Here is a 21,326-nt window from a genome sequence, read left to right as displayed (position 1 = left end):
ATTATGGCCATTGCTGGATCATCAGCTGTGATCTCAAAGTTTGTAACTGACCATGCTACCTGTGACTTATTCTTAAGATACAAAATGAATCTTGTGGGTGCCATTTGTTATGAGCCTCCCACAAAGTTTTAAAATAAAGTTTTTTAATTGTTTAATATAGTTTACAACATCTACATCTTTTATTAACACTTACTATTTTTATGCCAGCTATAATTCACTTTAGATTATTAACATATTTTCCTAATTGACTGAAAGTGGAAATTATTTGTTGAACATACAAGAAAATGCACAAAAGTTTTACGAATTTCCATTATAGTACTTATCTGCCCACTTCACTTCTACCAATATATGACAGAATAAGCTCATTTTTCATTACTGTTGTGAAGACTGATGGTCCATTTATTCTGGTAATTATAGAAATAATTATGAATAATATGTAATTTATATATTGAAACCAATCCTTCTTGTATCATCAAATGTATAATTTATCAGAATGTTGTCTGTACAATTTGCTGCTCAATAATTTTGTCTAGTGATTTCAAAAACATTTAAATTGAAAATGTTCTTGAATCAATTTAATAAACAATATTGTCTAAATGGGTTCATATGTTTCGTTCACATTAAAATTGATTGTTGTTACAATTACTTTCTTTTTAGACACTTGTTTTTATGTCAGACAGACTCACATCTACAATGTAATGAAAATTACAATCACTTTGGCATTACATTGGCCAGCTTCATATTCACCTATGCAAAAAGGGAAAATTACACTATGCATTAAACTCTGCAAATTTCTGCTAGTAATATTTGTAGTTAGTGTTAACTAAAAGTCAAAATAAATTCAGTTTATACTTATACATCAAGCACTTCAACTACGAAAATAAATTTTATTTGAACAATTTTACAGCTTAGTGACAAACACATGTGCTACAAATGAAGCATTCTCATAGCAGTACCCACTGATTTCTATTTTGAAGTTAAGCCTCACTCCACCTTTAAGCATGCCATTAATATTTTTGACAGCCATATGATGTAGAATCTCAGGACTTATTCGGAATTGAGGTATGTGAAAGAGAATGACTAACTCCATGCCAACCAACATGGTTTCCAAAATCACGGGTCATGCAAAGCCTACCTTGTGCTTTTTTACATGACATTGGAAGCCATGACTCATAGCACTCAGTTAAATTTAGTATTTCTTCACTGTGTCTGCACATCACGAAGCCTTATTAGGAAAAGTATAGACATAAATGTTTTCATAGAAAATTTGTGACTGGATTCAAGATTTCTTTATAGGGAGTACACAAAATGTTATCTTGGATGGAGAGTCAACAAAAGATGTAGAAGTAAATTCTGGTGTGTTCCAGAAAATTATGTTGGGGTCCTTGCTGTTCATTTTGTATATCAATAACATGGTGAAATATTAATAGTAATCTCAGACTTTTTGTAGATGCTTCATTACTGTATCTATAATGAAATACTGTCTAAAAAAAGCTGTACAAATATTCAATTATATTTGATCAGATTTTAAAAGTAAAAAATGATTCTGATACTATAATACTACCTGAAAACAAAAGCTCCACCACTGTGGTTTTGAATCTCAGGGATTACCTGGCAGAGGTACTCTGCCAGCTGTAGTATTTGTCTGCCTACAAACACTGCCACAGTGACCCCATTCCAAATATGCAACAGGATCTTCAGTCCCTCCTCAAATCCTCAGGCCCATACTAGAAACTCTCCCCTGAATCTGTCTCTTTCTTTACCCCTATCACATCTGCACTCTTATATTCTATCACGTTAACTGAATCTTCCTTTAGTTCTTTGTAGAACAACATTACAATAAATGAAAAGCACTGGTTCACTTTTGTTCTACAGTACTAATTTATTATGTTAGCTGGTTTTCAGCTTACAAGGCCATAATCAGACATTTGCTGACTATTATCACCAAAAAAGTTACAATGTTTGTAAACGGTATGGGAAAAGAAGTTACACATCTAGGCTGAAGCACAAATGCATGGAAAATAACCTTTGACACTGTGATGGTAGTCAAAAGTGAAAGGTAAAAAGTTGAACAATAAATAAATATAAATGGAGTATACAGGAAAAAAACCTTAACACAAAACTGGACAAGCATGCTTACATAAGAGTTAACACTGACAAACAAAAACAATGAAATAAAATAAAATTAGTACTTGACAAGGCTACTTTAAGAGGTATGAAACATGATGAGTGAGACACAAACCAATTAAAAGAAAGAGTTTTCAATTGTAATCATGGAATGTATGGACTACATATGCAATAGCGATAAAATAAAAGAACTCGGTGAATACCAGAAAATGGGGGAATAGGAGGCAACAGACAGTGTGGGAAGTAATGAAAAATTAAGAGGATTATGTGAAGTATAGAAGAGTGGAAGTATTAAGCTGAGTCTGATGGTCTAAGATTAGATCTGGACTGTGAACCTGATGTTTGTTAATTTTCAGACCTTCCAGAAGATTGAGTTTTTGGCCTATGTTTATTATGTGAATGATGTGGGAATCTGGTTGGTAGTTGTGGCTGTCCCCCAGTATGTGCTCAGCAAATGTGGAGTCATAATTCAGCAACCTCCTCCTATGTTCATGTTCAGTCAGCCTAGTTGCAATGTCTCTGTCTGACTGAGTGATATATAACTCATAACAATCAGAACAGGTTATTTTGTATACCCCACTTCTATCTAATAACTGAGTCTTATCTATGCACACTGGGCTGTGGTGTTCTTAATATAGTAGAAGAACCTATACTTGCAAGGTTTCAGTATTTTTGCTACAATCTGTGATACCTCTCCTGTACACCACTCCTTGTAGGCAGTGGAAGGGGCAGCAGGTGGACATAGAGGAAGGGTACAGTTTTCAGTTTTTGTTTCCAATGGAAGATGTGGTCGACCAGAACTGGATTGTAAACACTGGTTGAGGCAATAAATTTTATTGTATCTAACTCTGCTTTAAAATCGTTTGTGGACATGGGGACAGATGTGAGATGGTGTACCACTGACTGGAAAGTTACATTTGTGAGCTATGGCAGGGTGTGTACGTGGACAATCATAGTGATATTTTTACATTATTCTTACATTGCTTTACAACAACTTATTTTCAATATAAAAGCACTTTTTATGAACAGATTAATGGGCTGGCTATGGGAAGTCCTCTTAGTCCAGCTGTGGCTAAGTTGTTCAAGGAGAACTTCAAACAACGGGCGCTGCAAACAGCTAGAAAAAGACCAGCCAGATAGTATTGTTATGTAGATGATACAACTGTTATATGGACCCATGGAGGAGAGGAACTGGATGCCTTCCTGTTACATCTGAATAGTATTAATCCAAGAAATCAATTCATAATGGAAAAGGAAACTGATGGTCGTCTGATCTTCTTAGATGTGACCGTAATCAAATGAGAGGTTGGATCATTGGGTCATAAGTTTTTCAGAAAACACACACACACTGATTGTTATCTGCAGAAAGATTCCAACCACCACCCAAGACATAAAACAGGGGGAATTAAAACATTAATAGACTGGGCACAAAAATATGTGAACCAGTTCACTTAGATTATGAGATTAAACACCTTAGAGTGACCTTCAAGAAGAATGGATATTCCAACAGAGAGATAGATCGTGCAGTATGCCCTAGACTGACAACCAGGATGGATGAAGATCGACACCAACGCAAAGGGATAGCGTTCTTACCATTCATCAGTAAGGTCACTGACCGCATTGGAAAAATTTTAAGCAAGTATGATGTGGAAACTGCCTTCAGACCCACCACGAAAATAAAAGATGGTTTAAGATCCGCAAAAGATAAACAACATCCTCTAGCTTCACCAGGCATTTATAAAATTCTGTGCACTTGTGGAAAGGTCTATATAGGCACAACAAATAGGACCTCAACACCTGTCTGGATGCACATAAAAGGAACTCCCACCTTGGACATATTGATAAATTGGCTTTAGCAGAACACGTGTCTCAGGAAAGTGATCATGAAATAAAGTTTAGTGAGATGACCATCATAGCAAAGATGTTGCATTATTATGTGTGATTGTACAGAGAGGCCATTGAGACTGCCAAACACTGCAATAACTGTAATAGAAAAGATGAAGGCATTAAGCTGGATAAGATATGGATGTCAACATTGCAGCAACAGTGTGACAATCAATTAATTTCAACTGAGAGAGTTGGCAATATTAGAGATCATAGCACAGCTGATGTCACGTGATTGGCAGCGGCACCTTCCGATGTCTTATATATATGGCACTCACTCATGCTCTCGTCGCAGTTTGCTTATTGTCTCTGGAGGATGCCTTCTGCAGTCGAAGGCAAAATGTTATGGGAGAGTCTTATGTATGGACCACAGCATCTCAGCCCGGAAATGTTAAGTGATGACTCTTTTTCTGTGTTAAGTGACAGTATATTTTCCCTCAGAACTGCAAAACATATCAATCCTTTGAATGGTTATGGTTTGTGACATGGGTGCAGAATTTCCCAGCCCTTCAGAAAACGAAACTCAGGGAAAAGACCCATTTTGAAATATATCTGTGATATGTAGCAACATATCATGATAGTATACATTGGAATTCCATCAAAATCTGCATGTTACTTTCCGACTCATTGAAATTGGGATTGCGATGAGCTTTTGTAACCCAGTCATAGCTCATGTCACCTGATCTCACCTGCCAATGACACCAGATGTTCAGAACATGGTACACGTGATGTAGTCAGCCAATAGCAACATCACTGTTAAGTAGTGCAAACATGCAAACAAATAGTTAAGAAAGGTAAAGCTTTCACATACAATATTGGTCTCTAAGGTTAATAAGCTGCAAGAGATACTAAGCTTTTGCATATAATGTAAATCTTTTTTTGTGTGTGTTACGCTTTAATATATATCACACAAATGTGCCAGTAAAATTTTTAATTACGACATCAATGTCTTATCTTCAGGATTGGAAATTCTTCTAAATGACTCGTCATCAAAGAGTTGATTTTTAAATTAGAGTCAAATGCTCTGCGATTTAAGAATAAAAGGACATTTACTTTGAAAGTAACGCTTTTAAAACCATCATTCGCAATATTTTCCAGCAACCTGTTAGAAATAAGTTCCTTTCAGCAGTTGCCTGAGAGCACAGATAACGCGACACGTAGTTTGCACACTGACCATAACATAAGAATCCCATATGAACGTATGTGTGAAACATTGAAAGATCATACATTGTCATAAAAGAAACAAAACATCAGAGGGTACTCCAAGAGCATCAGAATTTTGTGAACCATACTAAAACGTGCACATTTAAAGTGCACATTTGTATGTCCAGATTCCCAAAGAAGTAGACCTTGGCCTGATATTAATCTTTTCAGTGTGGTTTTTGGGATGTAAATTTTCTTGGTGCATCAGTACTGTATTATATCATGTTTGATTCTTTATTGTGGCATAATGCCACATTATCAGGAGAAAGAAAACTGGCGTTCTACGGATCGGAGCGTGGAATGTCAGATCCCTTAATTGGGCAGGTAGGTTAGAAAATTTAAAAAGGGAAATGGATAGGTTAAAGCTAGATATAGTGGCAATTAGTGAAGTTCAGTGGCAGGAGGAACAAGACTTTTGGTCAGGTGAATACAGGGTTATAGATACAAAATCAAATAGTGGTAATGCAGGAGTAGGTTTAATAATGAATAAAAAAAATAGGAGTGCGGGTAAGCTACTACAAACAGCATAGTGAACGCATTATTGTGGCCAAGATAGACACAAAGCCCACACCTACTACAGTAGTACAAGTTTATATGCCAACTAGCTCTGCAGATGATGAAGAAATTGAGGAAATGTATGATGAGATAAAAGAAATTATTCAGGTAGTGAAGGGAGACGAAAATTTAATAGCCATGGGTGACTGGAATTCGTCAGCAGGAAAAGGGAGAGAAGAAAACATAGTAGGTGAATATGGATTGGGGGGAAGAAATGAAAGAGGAACCCGTTTGGTAGAATTCTGCACATAGCATAACTTAATCATAGTTAATACTTGGATCAAGAATCATAAAAGAAGGTTGTATACATGGAAGAAGCCTGGAGATACTGACAAATTTCAGATAGATTATATAATGGTAAGACAGAGATTTAGGAATCAGGTTTTAAATTGTAAGACATTTCCAGGGGCAGATGTGGACTCTGACCACAATCTATTGGCTATAAACTGTAGATTAAAACTGAAGAAACTACAAAAAGGTGCTAATTTAAGAAGATGGGACCTGAATAAACTGAAAGAACCCAGAGGTTGTAGAGAGTTTCAGGAAGAGCATAACAGAACAATTGACAGGAATGGAGGAAAGAAATAAAGAAATACAGTAGAAGAAGAATGGGTAGCTCTGAGGGATGAAGTTAGTGTAGGCAGCAGAAGATCAAGTAGATAAAAAGACGAGGGCTAATTGAAATCCGAGGGTAGCAGAAGAAATATTGAATTTAATTGATGAAAGGAGAAAATATAAAAATGCAGTAAATGAAGCAGGCAAAACGGAATACAAACGTCTCAAAAATGAGATCGACAGGAAGTGCAAAATGGCTAAGCAGGGATGGCTAGAGGACAAGTGTAAGGTTGTAGAGGCTTATCTCACTAGGGGTAAGATAGATACTGCATTCAGGAAAATTAAAGAGACCTTTGGAGAAAAGAGAGCCACTTGTATGAATATCAAGAGCTCAGATGGAAACCCAGTTCTAAGCAAAGAAGGGAAGGCAGAAAGGTGGAAGGAGTATATAGAGGGTTTATACAAGGGCGATGTGCTTGAGGACAATGTTCTGGAAATGGAAGAGGATGCAGATGAAGATGAAATGGGAGATACGATACTGCGTGAAGAGTTTGACAGAGCACTGAAAGACCTGAGTCGAAACAAGGCCCCCGGAGTAGACAACATTCCATTAGAACTACTGACGGCCATGGGAGAGCCAGTCCTGACAAAACTCTACCATCTGGTGAGCAAGATGTACGAGACAGGCGAAATACCATCAGACTTCAAGAAAAATATAGTAATTCCAATCCCAAAGAAAGCAGGTGTTGACAGATGTGAAAATTACTGATTTATCAGTTTAATAAGTCACAGCTGCAAAATACTAACACGAATTCTTTACAGATGACTGGAAAAACTGGTAGAAGCGGACCTTGGGGAAAATCAGTTTGGATTCTGCAGAAATGTTGGAACACATGAGGGAATACTAACCTTACGACTTGTCTTAGAAGAAAGATTAAGAAAAGGCAAACCTACATTTCTAACATTTGTAGGCTTAGAGAAAGCTTTTGACAATGTTGACTCGAAGACTCTCTTTCAAATTCTAAAGGTGGCAGGGGTAAAATACAGGGAGTGTAAGGCTATTTACAATTTGTACAGAAACCAGATGGCAGTTATAAGAGTCGAGGGGCATGAAAGGGAAGCAGTGGTTGGGAAGGGAGTGAGACAGGGTTGTAGCCTCTCCCCGATGTTATTCAATCTGTATATTGAGCAAGCAGTAAAGGAAGCACAAGAAAAATTTGGAGTAGGTATTAAAATTCATGGAGAAGAAATAAAAACTTTCAGGTTCGCCGATGACATTGTAATTCTGTCAGAGACAGCAAAGGACTTGGAAGAGCAGTTGAACGGCATGGACAGTGTCTTGAAAGGAGGATATAAGATGAACATCAACAAAAGCAAAACGAGGATAATGGAATGTAGTCAAATTAAATCGGGGGATGCTGAGGGAATTAGATTAGGAAATGAGACACTTAAAGTAGTAAAGGAGTTTTGCTGTTTAGGGAGTAAAATAACTGATGATGGTCAAAGTAGAGAGGATATAAAATGTAGACTGGCAATGGCAAGGAAAGCGTTTCTGAAGAAGAGAAATTTGTTACCATCGAATATAGATTTAAGTGTCAGGATGTCGTTTCTGAAAGTATTTGTATGGAGTGTAGCCATGTATGGAAGTGAAACATTTATGATAAATAGTTTGGGCAAGAAGAGAATAGAAGCTTTCAAAATGTGGTGCTACAGAAGAATGCTGAAGATTAGATGGGTAGATCACATAACTAATGAGGAGGTATTGAATAGAATTGGGGAGAAGAGGAGTTTGTGGCAAAACTTGACAAAAAGAAGGGACCGGTTGGTAAGACATGTTTTGAGGCATCAAGGGATCACAAATTTAGCATTGGAGGGCAGTGTGGAGGGTAAAAATCGTAGAGGGAGACCAAGAGATGAAGACAATAAGCAGATTCAGAAGGATGTAGGTTGCAGTAAGTACTGGGAGATAAAGAAGCTTGCACAGGATAGAGTAGCATGGAGAGCTGTATCAAACCAGTCTCAGGACTGAAGACCACAACAACAATGCCATACATGCTAAAAGATGAAAATGTGCACTTGAAATGCAGTGAACAGTGGAGACTAGCCAGTACTGTGGAATATCATTTCAAACAAATTGCCTGCCTCCGCAGAAAAAGTTAATAAAAGTCAAATTTGTTTAGCAAACAGGCAAAATAACTTCATTGTTCTGCAAGCGGTTAACGCTTGACTGTCAGAAAGGTAGAAATAAAATAAAATATGAAACTAAAAAGATTTGTTAGCTTTCCATAATTATATGAATGTGTTTTAATTCACTTGATAGCTCCCGGCCACACATATCGGTTTTGTTTTCACTTGAAGTGAGAGTAAACGAAGGGCAAACAGCAAGGTCACTAAATGTAAACATGGATCACATGGAGACTACCCACTATAACTGCTGATCAGCCACTGATCTACAATATTTGTTAACCGGGCCAATAAATAAATAAAAAAAAAAGATTTTCAAAACTATCTTCATCTTGTAGTGCACTTCTTTCTGAAAAGTCTGAAACATAAAACACATGTGTTCAAGGAAATGTAAGACAAGTTATTTGGTCATAAGTGTGACAAAGTGCAGTGCCATGCGTCTTCATACAGCATTCTTCTATCACATGTCACTGTATTTTGCTTTGTAGAATTGAAATGTGTATATTTTGTAATGGATGCCATCAAACTAGATTCAGGACAGTGGTGCCTCTCCTGCTCCCAGTTGGCCGGTTTGACACCCTGCCCCTCCTTAAAAAGAAAATTTCACAGTTAATAGCATATGGGATTATTTGTAATTCGGAGAACAACTCTTTAGAAAATTTGCACTCTTTATTGCCTATTAGCTTATAACTTGCTGTTTTGTGTGACATAAAATTAAATGTAGGATACATAAAACCATTAAAGACAAGAGACAAGCAAGAAACTACACATTTCTTCAATCCTTAGCTCTTAGCATTTTTTCCCCTCTAATTTTGCTACACCTTTACATGGCTTTCCTTTCTGCAAAAGTTCATTAAATGTTTTGCTGCATGAAAAATCAAAATGTTGTTATCTCCTACTGGAAGAGCTGTGATTATAAATAATATGCAAGACTGGTGTTGTTTCTTGATCTGATTATGTCTATTTTTTACTGTCTGCTAGATAAAACAAAATAGGCTTTTCTAATATTGCAACAATTTTGTAACACAGAGCAAATAAACGAGACTGTTTTGGCACAAATGGTCATTTCTATAACAGGACAGAATATAATTCATGACATACCAGTATCAAATGCATATTACGTCTACTACAAGCAAAAAGCTTTATGTTAGGAAATAGTTTCACATTTCATTCATATGCATACATATATCAAGCATGAGATCAAAAAGTAGTATTACCAAATTTTTATATACATTTGGAGTTGTCCTGTTCTTCCATAATTTGTGTGGCATCCCCGTTTCTTCTCCTTCCTCATTCTAACAAACAATCTTGTCATCAACAATTCTGTAGCTATTCCTGCCATTGTCAAAATTTGTTCACCGATTAATTTCACTAACCCTGCCAGAAACACAGGTTTAGTTATCTCATTATTATTCTCTGGTTAGGCATTGTTACATGTTTGCACAGTGTGTTTTCCATGTTAGTTCCAGAATAGAGCTTAAGCGGCTGCTAGCCGGGGACTGTATAACTGGTCCTTACTAGTGTAGCAATCTAGCCAGAAATTTTCTGACCAAATATCATTTTGTTGGATACACTGAGAAGATAATACATAATCTTCCTCACCTGTTATTGCTGTTAGTCATTTATTTCCATTCTGGTAATCTGAATCTATTGATTTCGCTAGTAATTATAACAACGCTGATCATTCGCAGACTCAATCACCCATATAATCAGACAGCGATTGGCATTCATCCATTCGGCTTTACACTGTTCAGATCATATAGTTCTGTACCCTTTTGTCAGTGGAAAGTTTATTTCTAGATGGGATGGAGATTCTCCTGACAGAAACATCATGTACACTATGCATGAATTCAAAAATCTACTTATGATTCAGAATTCAACTTAAAAAGTTTTCAAGAATCTTCTAAAACCAACAGGGATGTGTTTCAAAATAATATGAATAACCAGTAGACCAACCTACACTGGATGCTAGGTGCTTTGTGAAACAAGGTTTTTTTTCCCCAAGAATATGAATTTGGTGCCCCCTTTTCCTGGTAGCAACTAGCTGCTTGCTACGACTGCTTGAACAGCTAACTGCCACATTCCTATAGCCAGAAGTGGGAGATTCTACTACTCAAACGTGACTCTGTTGCGCATGTGTATGAGCCCGCTCGTAACTGCTAAAATGAATCTAATCTAAACAGTTGTGACTTCACACTCATAAGAGGCAAATTGTTGTTACAAAGCATTGCATAGTCTTTCTAAAGCCTTTGACACATTTTGCTGTTGGCAGACGCTTGCATGAATACTGTGTGTCGTTGTTGTGTATGGTATATTTCCTTTGCAATTTAAGTTATTTTTGTTTTTTTTCCCTCTCATTTATGTTTTATGGTTGAAGCATTATTCTGCAGTAGTGGGATACAGTAATATCCTTTGTTAGAGTATTGGTTCTTACCAGTCAAAATTACAAAAAATTAACAGAAAACTAAAACAACGAAAAATTCTTTGGCTTTTTCTGGTTTTCTCCCAGATGAAAAAATTCCTGTGTTTTTCCTGGATCTCCCAGTTTTCCCAGGTTGTATACACCCTGTATGAGATGTTGAGAGCAAGAAGGTATTACTTTGTCTGTAGATGTGTTTACATGCTATCTAAAGTGCATAAACCCAACTGCCCAGGATGTCTCATTATGACCACTACTGAGCCCCCATAGACAGAATCTATGCTCTTGTGGAGCAACACCTTCAGCCTATTACCTATAACCCATCCTACCATATAAAAGACAGTAACCATTGCCTCACTGACTCTCCATAGTTCCTGTTCCTTTATCACATGATGCCCTGTTCACCACCGTTGATGTTGTGGATATCAGCTCCCTTTACACTACGAACCTTAATTCCATAGTTTTACCACTATTGAATGCTACCTTTCCCAGTGCCTAACTGACTCTACACCTACATGCTCTCTCCTGGTCACCATGAGCTATTATACTATCACCCACAATTACTTCTACTTCGAAAGTGTCACTACATTCAAATCCATGGTACAACAATGGGCACTCACATAGCACCATCCTATACCTACATATTCATTGACCATATATAGGAATTCTTCCTGAACACCTAGAATCCCAAGCCTTCACCTGGTTCAGATTCATTGATGACATCTTCTTCATCACCTTCACCCCCATTTGCTTCACCTTGTCCTCCTCAAGCCAACAAGTCAGTTTCCTCAATGTTTACTTCCACTTCAAGGATGGCTACATCAGTTCCGTTGTCTGTATGAAAACTACTGACTACCATCAATACCTCCACTTTGATAGCTGCTACTCATTCCGCATCAAGAAGTCCTTTCCATACAGCCTATCCAGCCATGGTCATTGTATCTATAGTGACATGTAGCCCCTCTCCAAATATACCAAGGGTTTCACTGAGACTTTACCAGACCAAAATTACTCTCCCAGCCTTGCACAGAAAGAGATCTCCTATGCCTTGTCTCTCTTAGTAACCCACATTCCCACCACTGAGTCACAAAGGAGCACTCCTAATGTGGATCAGAACAACTAAGGAATGGTGCAATTGAGTCACATCCTCTGAGAAGGTTTCAACTATCTTTCTTCATGCCCTGAAATGAGGAATATCCTGCCCACTATTCCTCCGACCCTCCCACAGGTGTGTTCTGCTACCTACAGGATGTATGTAATATCCTTCTCCATCCCTAATCCACCTGTATTACAAACCCTAGATAAAAGATATGTACCATACATTCTCCCACCACCAACCTACTCCACCCTGGCCACAGCCATCTTCTACCTCATCAAAGCCAGGGCTACATGAGAAAGCAACCACATGAACTGCAAACTAAGCTGCACCCACTATGTTGCTTTCTACAGGGGAGTGGCAACTAACAAGCTGCCTAGCCAAATAATTGGACATGATGTGCATCACTTCAATAACTGCTTCACTGCCTGCACCACCTGAATTCTTCCTACCACCACCAACCTTTCTGAATTGTGCAGGTGGGAAACCTCCCTGTAGTATAGCCTATGTTCCTGTAACCCCCTGTCCTCAAGCTTCACTAGCCTCCGTTATCTAACAACCTACCTCCTTCCCTCCTCCAGCACTACATGACCTTCTGTTTGCTGAAAGCAGCCATTAGTCTTTTTCCCCTTCTCTACCTCTCTCCTTTCCCACTCTCCTTCTTCCCCACTCCCACCCACCCCTTCCCCACCCAGGCCCAAGGTGCCGGAGTTGGCAGCCACGTATGCAGAAGGTGTACTTGCTTGTGTGTATGAGTGGCGTGTGTTTCTCTTTTGCTGATGAAGGCTGAGGCAAAAAGGTTTATGTAAGTGTCTCCTAATTTTGACTGTCTGCTACTTAATGTGGCATATTTATGGTAAGTAACAATATATCTGTTCCTACATTGTTAATTTTTCGCTTTTGTTTTATTGAATGTGTACTGTATATTCTGTCCTGTAAGATATAGTTCAAGGATTATATTATATTAATTTTGAGGGTATATAAGAGAGTGATTATAACATTGCTTTGCCTGTCCTACACAGTAACATATCAGTGGGTTGTGAAGTACTTTTGTGTATTTGAGGTAGATGAGTGGTGCGTCCCGAGCTTTCTGTGATTTAGCAATGCTATTTCCTCTTTATCAATCTCAGTACAATAATTTGTAAATGTTAAACATCAAGGTGACTACAAGCCAGAACACCTTTAGGAAGAGCAAAAATATGTTTTGAGAAAATTATGTCAGTACATTGCTCCTAGGCAATTACAAATGAGGTGAAAAAATCAAGGTGCCTGAAAACCTTCAGTAAGTTCATGATTAAATTTTGTGATGTAAAAATAGATTTCATAATATTTGTTTTGTTATCAGAGCACATATGTTTTCAAATTTTTAGGCTTCACATACAACACACGTATTAAAGCATCTAAAACATCTGCTACTTCTAATTTTGAGTGCAGTAACCCATGTACAGAAAATTACACAAATATTAGAGGATTATCAACAGATACCCTTTCTCTACCATGAATTTTTTAATCTTCTGTCCAACTTTATGCAATTTCAAACAATGGAAATCCAGGATGGAATGCAACAATGCATCTCAGCATTCCTGCAGTTTCTTTTAGCATAGGCGGATAAAACTTATTTTACTGATTTTTCATGTTAATTGTCACACTGAGAGGAGCCAGAGCATTGATTATCATGAATTCAGGACATAAAAAGTTTTTTCAAGGAGTATGTATTCTTTTGAGGTGAGGGCACTCTTTTGTCCTTGGGAGTGAGAAATTGCTAAAAAAAATGGGAAAAAAAGCAGATGAGCCAGCACATCTAGTTCAATGGCACAGTGTACAGAAGCAATGGCATACCAATACAGTAAAGATCTGAAATATGTCCCAAGTACAGTATTGGCCATTAAAAGTATGACACCAAGAAGAAATGCAGATGATAAATGGGTATTCATTAGACAAATATATTATACTGGAACTGACATGTGATTACATTTTCACGCAATTTGGGTGCATACATCCTGATAAATCAGTACCCAGAACAACCAGCTCTGGCTGTAATAAAGGCCTTGATACACCTGGGCATTGAGTCAAACAGAGCTTGGATGGTGTGTACAGGTACAGCTGTTCATGCAGCTTCAACACGATACCACAGTTCATCAAGAGTAGTGACTGGCGTGTTGTGATAAGCCAGTTGCTCGACCACCATTGACCAGACGTTTTCAATTGGTGAGAGATCTGGAGAATGTGCTGGCCAGGGCAGCAGTCAAACATTTTCTGTATCCAGAAAGGCCCATACAGGACCTGCAACATGCGGTTGTGCATTATCCTGCTGAAATGTGGGGTTTCACAGTGATCGAATGAAGGGTAGAGAATGGGTCACAACACATCTGAAATGTAATGTCGACTGTTCTAAGTGTGATCAATGCAAACAAGAGGTGGCCGAGACGTGTAACTAATGGCACCCCACACCATCACGCCAGGTGATACACCAATATGGCGATGACAAATACACACTTCCAATGTGAGTTCACCACGATGTCACCAAACACAGATGCGACCATCATGATGCTGTAAACAGAACCTGGATTCATCCGAAAAAAATGATGTTTTCCCATTCATGCACCCAGGTTCGCGGTTGAGTACACCATCGCAGGTGCTCCTGTCTGTAACTGCAGCCATGGTCTCCGAGCTGATAGTCCATGCTGCTGCAAATGTGGTCAAACTGTTCGTGCAGATGGTTGTTGTCTTGCCAATGTCCCAATCTGTTGATTCAGGGATCAAGACGTGGCTGCACGATCCGTAGCCATGCAGATAAGATGCCTGTCATCTCGACTGCTAGTGATACAAGGCCATTGGGATCCAGCACGGCATTCCGTATTACCCTCCTGAACCTGTCAATTTCATAATCTGCTAACAGCCATTGGATCAACGTGAGCAGCAATGCCGCAATACGATAAACCGCAATCGTGATAGGCTACAATCCGACCTTTATCAAAGTTGGAAATGTGATGGTACGCATTTCTCCTCCTTACACAAGGCATCATAACAATGTTTCACCAGGCAATGCCAGTCAACTGCTGTTGTGTATGAGAAATCGGTTGGAAACTTTCCTTATGTCAGCATGTTGTAGGTGTCGCCACCAGCACCAAACTTGTGTGAATCCTCTGAAAAGCTAATAATTTGCATATCACAGCATCTTCTTCCTGTTGGTCAAATTTCACATCTGTAGCATGTCTTCTTCATGGTGTAGCAATTTTAATGGCCAGTAGTGTAGAATGCAACCAAGGAAGTTGATATTACCTACTGATTATAGATGTTGGAAGCCAAGATCTGGCAGGAGATGTAAGAGGGCTTTTCAGGTCATCACTGAGTGAAATCCCTGTAAAATTATGTTGGAGATTGGGACATGGAATGTACAAATGGTACTGAAACTGGAAAACTGGATGATGTGAAAGATCACATGAATGAGAATGAGATAGCTATATTAGGTGTACGTGAGACAAGATGCAAGGGAAATGGAGATTTCTGAAGTGGTAAGTTTAGAGTAGTTTATGGTGGTGATGAGAAAAGAAGAAAGCAAGAAGTGGCAGTTCTAATAAGAGGAAAATTATCAAATAATGTTGGCAATACTTGAAATGTCTGTGACCAGTTACTGATGGTACAAATAAGTACTAGACCTGTGAACCTGTTAATATGCCAGACATATTTCCCAACATTTGCTCATGACTTGGAGACATATATGAAGATGTAGAATAACTATTAAAACTGACTAAAGAAATTGGGGCTTGGGGGAACAAATGAAAGAGGTGAAAATTTGATAGATTTCTGCAATCAAAATAATATGGTTATTATAAATACATAATCTGAAGATCCTCTTAGAAGAAGGTGCACATGGGAGGCACCAGACAAAAGACGATTTTAGTTGCATTACATACCAATGAAACAAAGGTACTGGAATCACATAAAAATCATGCCACAGCTATCCAGGAGCACACACAAATAGCCTACAGACAGGTGGCTTGCGGAGTACGGATGTAGATGTAGATGTAGATGTAGTGTTAGCCAAGTGTAACATTAGATTTTAAGAGCATGAAGAGATACGTCAGTAATGAATGGAGAATAGAAGAATTGAAAGCAGGAGTAGTAAAGATAGGTTTTGAGGAAAGAACCAATAAAATATCCAATCGAAGTGATGGACCAATGCAGTGGAATAATATTACAACGGGGATAATAGAAGCAACAAATGTGTTTTTAAGAAAAAAAACTGGAATACAAAAAACCTTGTATGTTGGAATAAATACTAAACCTAATTCAGAAAAGGAATGAACTCAGGAAGAATAACAATGTAGATGATTACATAAGAATTACGAATCACATCATAACCAAATGAATAGAAGAAAAAGAGAAATGGATGAAAAGCATTGTTAGAGACAGAGGAGAGAATCAGACAAAGGGAAAACAGGACCAAGTTTACAAGAAAATCAGAACCCTTTAGAACAAAACTAGAGCAAAATTAGTAGTAGTAGGTAATTATAATGAAGAAGACAAATTTTGACTCAGAGAAGGCAGAGCAACAAGAGAAGAATTTATGCCTTTTGAATGCTGTTGGAGGGATGGATGGATGTGAGTAGAAGAGCTTATCTTACCTTTGTCAACTATGAGAAGCTTTTGAGAATAAGAACTGGAAACTATTCTTTAGCTCTATGAAAAGAACAAGACTTGACTTGAGGATAAAATAATAAAATAATGATTAATCAATAGTATCCAAAAAAGGTAACAAAACAAACAACAATAATGTAGAAGAAAAGACCATGATTAGAAAAGGAGTTACACTAGAATGTGCAGTAGCCACCAGAAAGATCGCAGGGGGGAACACATCAGCACGGTGTGCCACAGACAGTAATTGCCGCAAGTAAAGTCCCGTCCACCAGAGGGCACACGCCCTCTGCCAGCGGAACAACAACAACTCAGGCAGCATGGGCCGTGCCAGTTCACACTGGGCAGGTCTAGCAGACTGTTCCCGGTCTACACTAGGTGAAGTGCGACACAAATTTGAATTGTGTTATTACAGAATGTCCCTTAACCCCATATTTATTTAACTTGTTCATTGAGGATCATGAAAGAGAAACAAAGGTAGTAAAAGCCAGCGATGAATGGATGCACTGTATTATATTTGCTGATGTCATCATCATAGCTGAAACCTCTGAAAAAGAAATGAATAAAATGTAGCAAATCCTACCAGACACTACTAACTATAGAAACTAAAAGTGAACACATAGAAAACAAAAGTAATGGTAGTACAGAAAAATTGGAAGAAACTGTAACTAATATAAAAATTGATGCCGTCTCAACTGAGAAGGCAACACAATTTGTTATTTTCGTAGTACAATCAGAGAGGACAATAGATGCTTAATGGAAGTGAACAGAAGGACAGTACTGGAAAATCAGGCATCGATTAACAAAAACGTTTTAACCAGCAAACATATGAATACAGATTCCACAGAATCCTTTCCAAAATCATTTTGATGGAGTGCACTGTTCTGTGGATGTAAAGGCTGGACTCTGGGTGATTTGGAAATAAATCAACTTAAACCTGTTGAAATATGGACATGGCAGAAAGTGACAAGAATGAGTTGGACAGAAAGAAAAACCAGCCTGGAAGTCTTGAGAGAAATGAACAAAGAGAGGAAACTATTGAAGGAAACAGAAATGAGAAAAATAAAATTTATTAGACATGTCATCAGACACAACACTTCCATCATTAATATTCTTGAAAGGAAGGTAATGGGAAAGGAAAGGAATAGGATGATCTATGATGAAGCATTTAGAAGACACTGAGAAGAGGATGGTATGTGACAATTACATGGAACTAAAATGAATATTCAATGACAGAAGATAGTGGTTTCTCTTTAGAATATGTATGCACTAACACATGTAAGTTCAGTAGCTTGCCCAATTGAACAAATGCCACTATATTCTAGTTGTAAGCTACTGCATCTTGCAGTTTCTCATTTTTCTTATAGTTATTATCACAGTCTTTTGCCATTTAAAACATGAAAGTCATGTAACAGCTAGATTACATACAACACTTGATAAAGTATTGTATCAGTTACAATAAGCAGGATTTCTCTTGATTTCTATATCAGCTACAGTTATGACATATTGAGCGTGTTCTGATGAGCCCTATCAGATGTGTTTGGCTCATTATTGTGGAGTCACAGAAAGGATTCTGGACTTCAATACCAGTTACTGACAGAGAGTGTATCCCTGCTTGAAACATACCTTCTTGGATATTACTACAGTGTCACTATTTTATCTCCAATTTGTGGAACATAATTTCCATTGAAGCATTTCCGTAAATGTACACATTCCATTCCACTCAGAAAGCATATGTTGTTTTATTCCACACCTATTTCATTTGCATGGAACAAGTTGTTTCGTTGATAATGACCATTTGAAGAACAATAAAAATGCATTGTTCTTTACACAGATAACAACTACTGTGAAATGATGTTTAAGTTTATTAACTTAGCATAAACTGTTTACTTGAGAACAGCTAGAGCTTTCACAGAAGTTAAACAATCTCAAAGTAATGCAGACAATATCAGAAAAAAGTTCTGGATGATGGAGACTACAAAGGAACATATCTTGTCCAGTAATCAACAAGTTTAATCTTTTTCACCCAACCTGTAAAAATCAAAATAACTGTAAATAGACACATGTGATTTCCTGAATCCAGAACATTTTCAGTCTGGGTATTGAGAGGGCAATGAAACAGTCATGTCTGTTATGACGTGTGAATAATATCTAAGGCAGTTATCTCCTCCAATATTTATCAAGCTTCTATTGTGAAATATCACATATAGAGATACAATTATTGAATCAGTCAATACTTGACATTGCATACACGTTCCAAGTCATCAGCCACATGAATAAATTCCTTATCTAAATTTGTGTAAGCCCAAGTTTGTGTCAACTTCATAACAAATATGAAATTTACTCTGAATAGATAGAACAGAAAAGAAAAGAGAATTATATTATTATTTCAATTATGACAAACAGTTAGACTCAAAGCAAAGTCAAAAACAGCAAAAAAAGGCCACAACAGCAACTGAATATATTTACTATGAATTCTAACAGATACTGGAAAATTTTTGTACGAATTCAGTTGTGTATATTAACACATCTACAACATGCAGCCACCTGAGTGGTAGCATGTTTAAATAAAATGGCTCCATCACACAGTGTCCTTCTGTAGCATTGAAGAGAAAGTATGATGGTGTACTAAAACACTTTCACAGCAAATGGGAAACAACAGAACACTACGTGTTGAAAGAGTTATCAGAGTTGTTGCTACTTCAGCTCAAAAGCATTACCACAAATACTACTCTCACATTGCAAAGAATAATCCTATATATCACAAAAGGAGCGTTTTTTTCCTTGGCTGAACATTAATTTAGTGGTGGATTGAAACTTTGTTCTGGAACGTCAGGTACTCTGGAACATCTGGTAGCATTTTGCACACAGCACCTGCTGTGAACAGTTTCATGAAACAATGTCAGATAATATAATAATAGAGCAGTATGGTAGTGAAACTGATTCTAAATATATGAAGGTTGAAATGCTAGAAAACATACTTTTTTAGACTTATAATCTTAATAATGATTAAGGAAAAATATACCTCTTGCTAAAATTGAAACTTTAGCATAGTTGTGTGTAAATAACATGGTATTCCTCAATTACGAAAAAATAAACACTTAAGTTCTAATACTTAGGTACTAGATAACAATCCTTCCCCCAGAAAATTGACCCCCAACCCCCTTGTCCTTCCCAGCCATAAAAATCATAAATTTTGATTTCTGAAAAGTTGTGATAAAAGTATAACGAGAAATCAATTTTTACAAAACACTCATTTGAAATACAGATTTTTAAAAGATAATTTTTCTATAATCACAACAATAAAATGACAAGATTCTACATAACCAAGAGGTACTATCAGCTGCCTCTGTAACAGTGTCATTTTGGTTTTAGTTCTGTTTGATACATATTGGCACAAGTCTTTGTGACTATGACATCATGTTTTCAACTCCTACAACATTGAAAGTTGCAGTCAGTTTAACATCTCAATGAACTTATCTTGTGTATACCATACATGCACACACACACACACACACACACACACACACACACACAGAATATTTGCCTTATGGCCCTGGCCATCATCATGTCACATTGGTCACCTGTTTCACATTCACAGGTCACTGGTGCTGGCATGTTACAAGTGCCCTGCAATTTAATACATGTATCTGTTTTAAATCTCCAGCCCACATACCTCAGTGAAGTAAAGAAATGGTCTCTGGGAGGTGTCAGAATGCTGTTCGGGCCAATATTAAGCTCTGCATCATACAGTTAAGATAGCATAACTGCTGTGTTGCTGAATTTTGTATCAACTCTTTACAGTATAGCTTTACTTTACACATTAATCTCATTTTGTATTTAGATGACCTCTTTACATTATAGCTTTACTTTATACATTAATCTTCTTTTATATTTAGATCCCTGTTTCTAAACAATGCCAATAAAAGTCAATTTCATACAGTAATTATGATTATAGCATAAACAGAGAACTACAGTAGTGCAGTGATCTTGGAAACAAGATGATGTACACTCAGTGAGGAAACAGCAATTCATGAAATAAAACTCATAGACAGGGAAAAAGTATTTCTCATAGAGTTATAAATATTCATAACCTTGAAGCAGAAATTACAGACTGTAGAATGAAGAAGTGACTGAAATTTAATATACTAACCAGATTGGGGCCCAGTCTTGGTATTACTTCCTTCTATACCATGATCTTGTGTGTCTCTATTATTAGCTTCTCGCACTGAAACTGTCAAACCATGGTTTGTCTGGTGTCCTTTGTGTATTGTAGACTGTGCAACATGTTTACTCTCCATCACCTTCAAGGCACAAAATATGAAAGGAAATATAATGATTGTAATGGCACATCAACTGTAATTAAAGTAATGTCTTTTTAATACCTGGAAACTTCACACACCAATAGTAAGCTGCTAAAATGCATGCCTTTATCCCACAATTTGTCTACTAATGCTAGTTCACAGTTATAAATATTAATGTAACCTAATTTTTCGTACCAATAGCTAATCAAAGCTTTAGGTGAGTCTTGAGGTGATATTAGATCCATGTTCATTATGATGAATGAAACATTAATTATAAAGCACAGAAGTGCATATAGATCATATGACACAGCTATGTTGGCTGTGAAATCATTATAACGTTATATAGATATATTTTCTTTGG

The 21,326-nt window shown here is 37.3% G+C and overlaps 1 long non-coding RNA gene across 1 annotated transcript in view; it reads right to left on the bottom strand.

Annotated features, from left to right (window-relative positions):
* LOC126299394 (uncharacterized) overlaps positions 1-20,910 on the bottom strand; it is a 68,504-nt gene extending 47,594 nt beyond the window's left edge. The window contains exon 1 of the long non-coding RNA XR_007552795.1: positions 20,815-20,910. This is a non-coding gene — a long non-coding RNA (uncharacterized LOC126299394). The remainder of the gene's footprint in view (positions 1-20,814) is intronic.
* Between the last annotated feature and the right edge of the window lie 416 nt (positions 20,911-21,326).

The sequence above is a fragment of the Schistocerca gregaria genome, chromosome X (assembly GCF_023897955.1).
Source record: "Schistocerca gregaria isolate iqSchGreg1 chromosome X, iqSchGreg1.2, whole genome shotgun sequence".
Classification (NCBI taxonomy): domain Eukaryota; kingdom Metazoa; phylum Arthropoda; class Insecta; order Orthoptera; family Acrididae; genus Schistocerca; species Schistocerca gregaria.
Note: the sequence above shows the minus strand (reverse complement) of the source record. Positions and strands in the feature narration are given on the sequence as shown.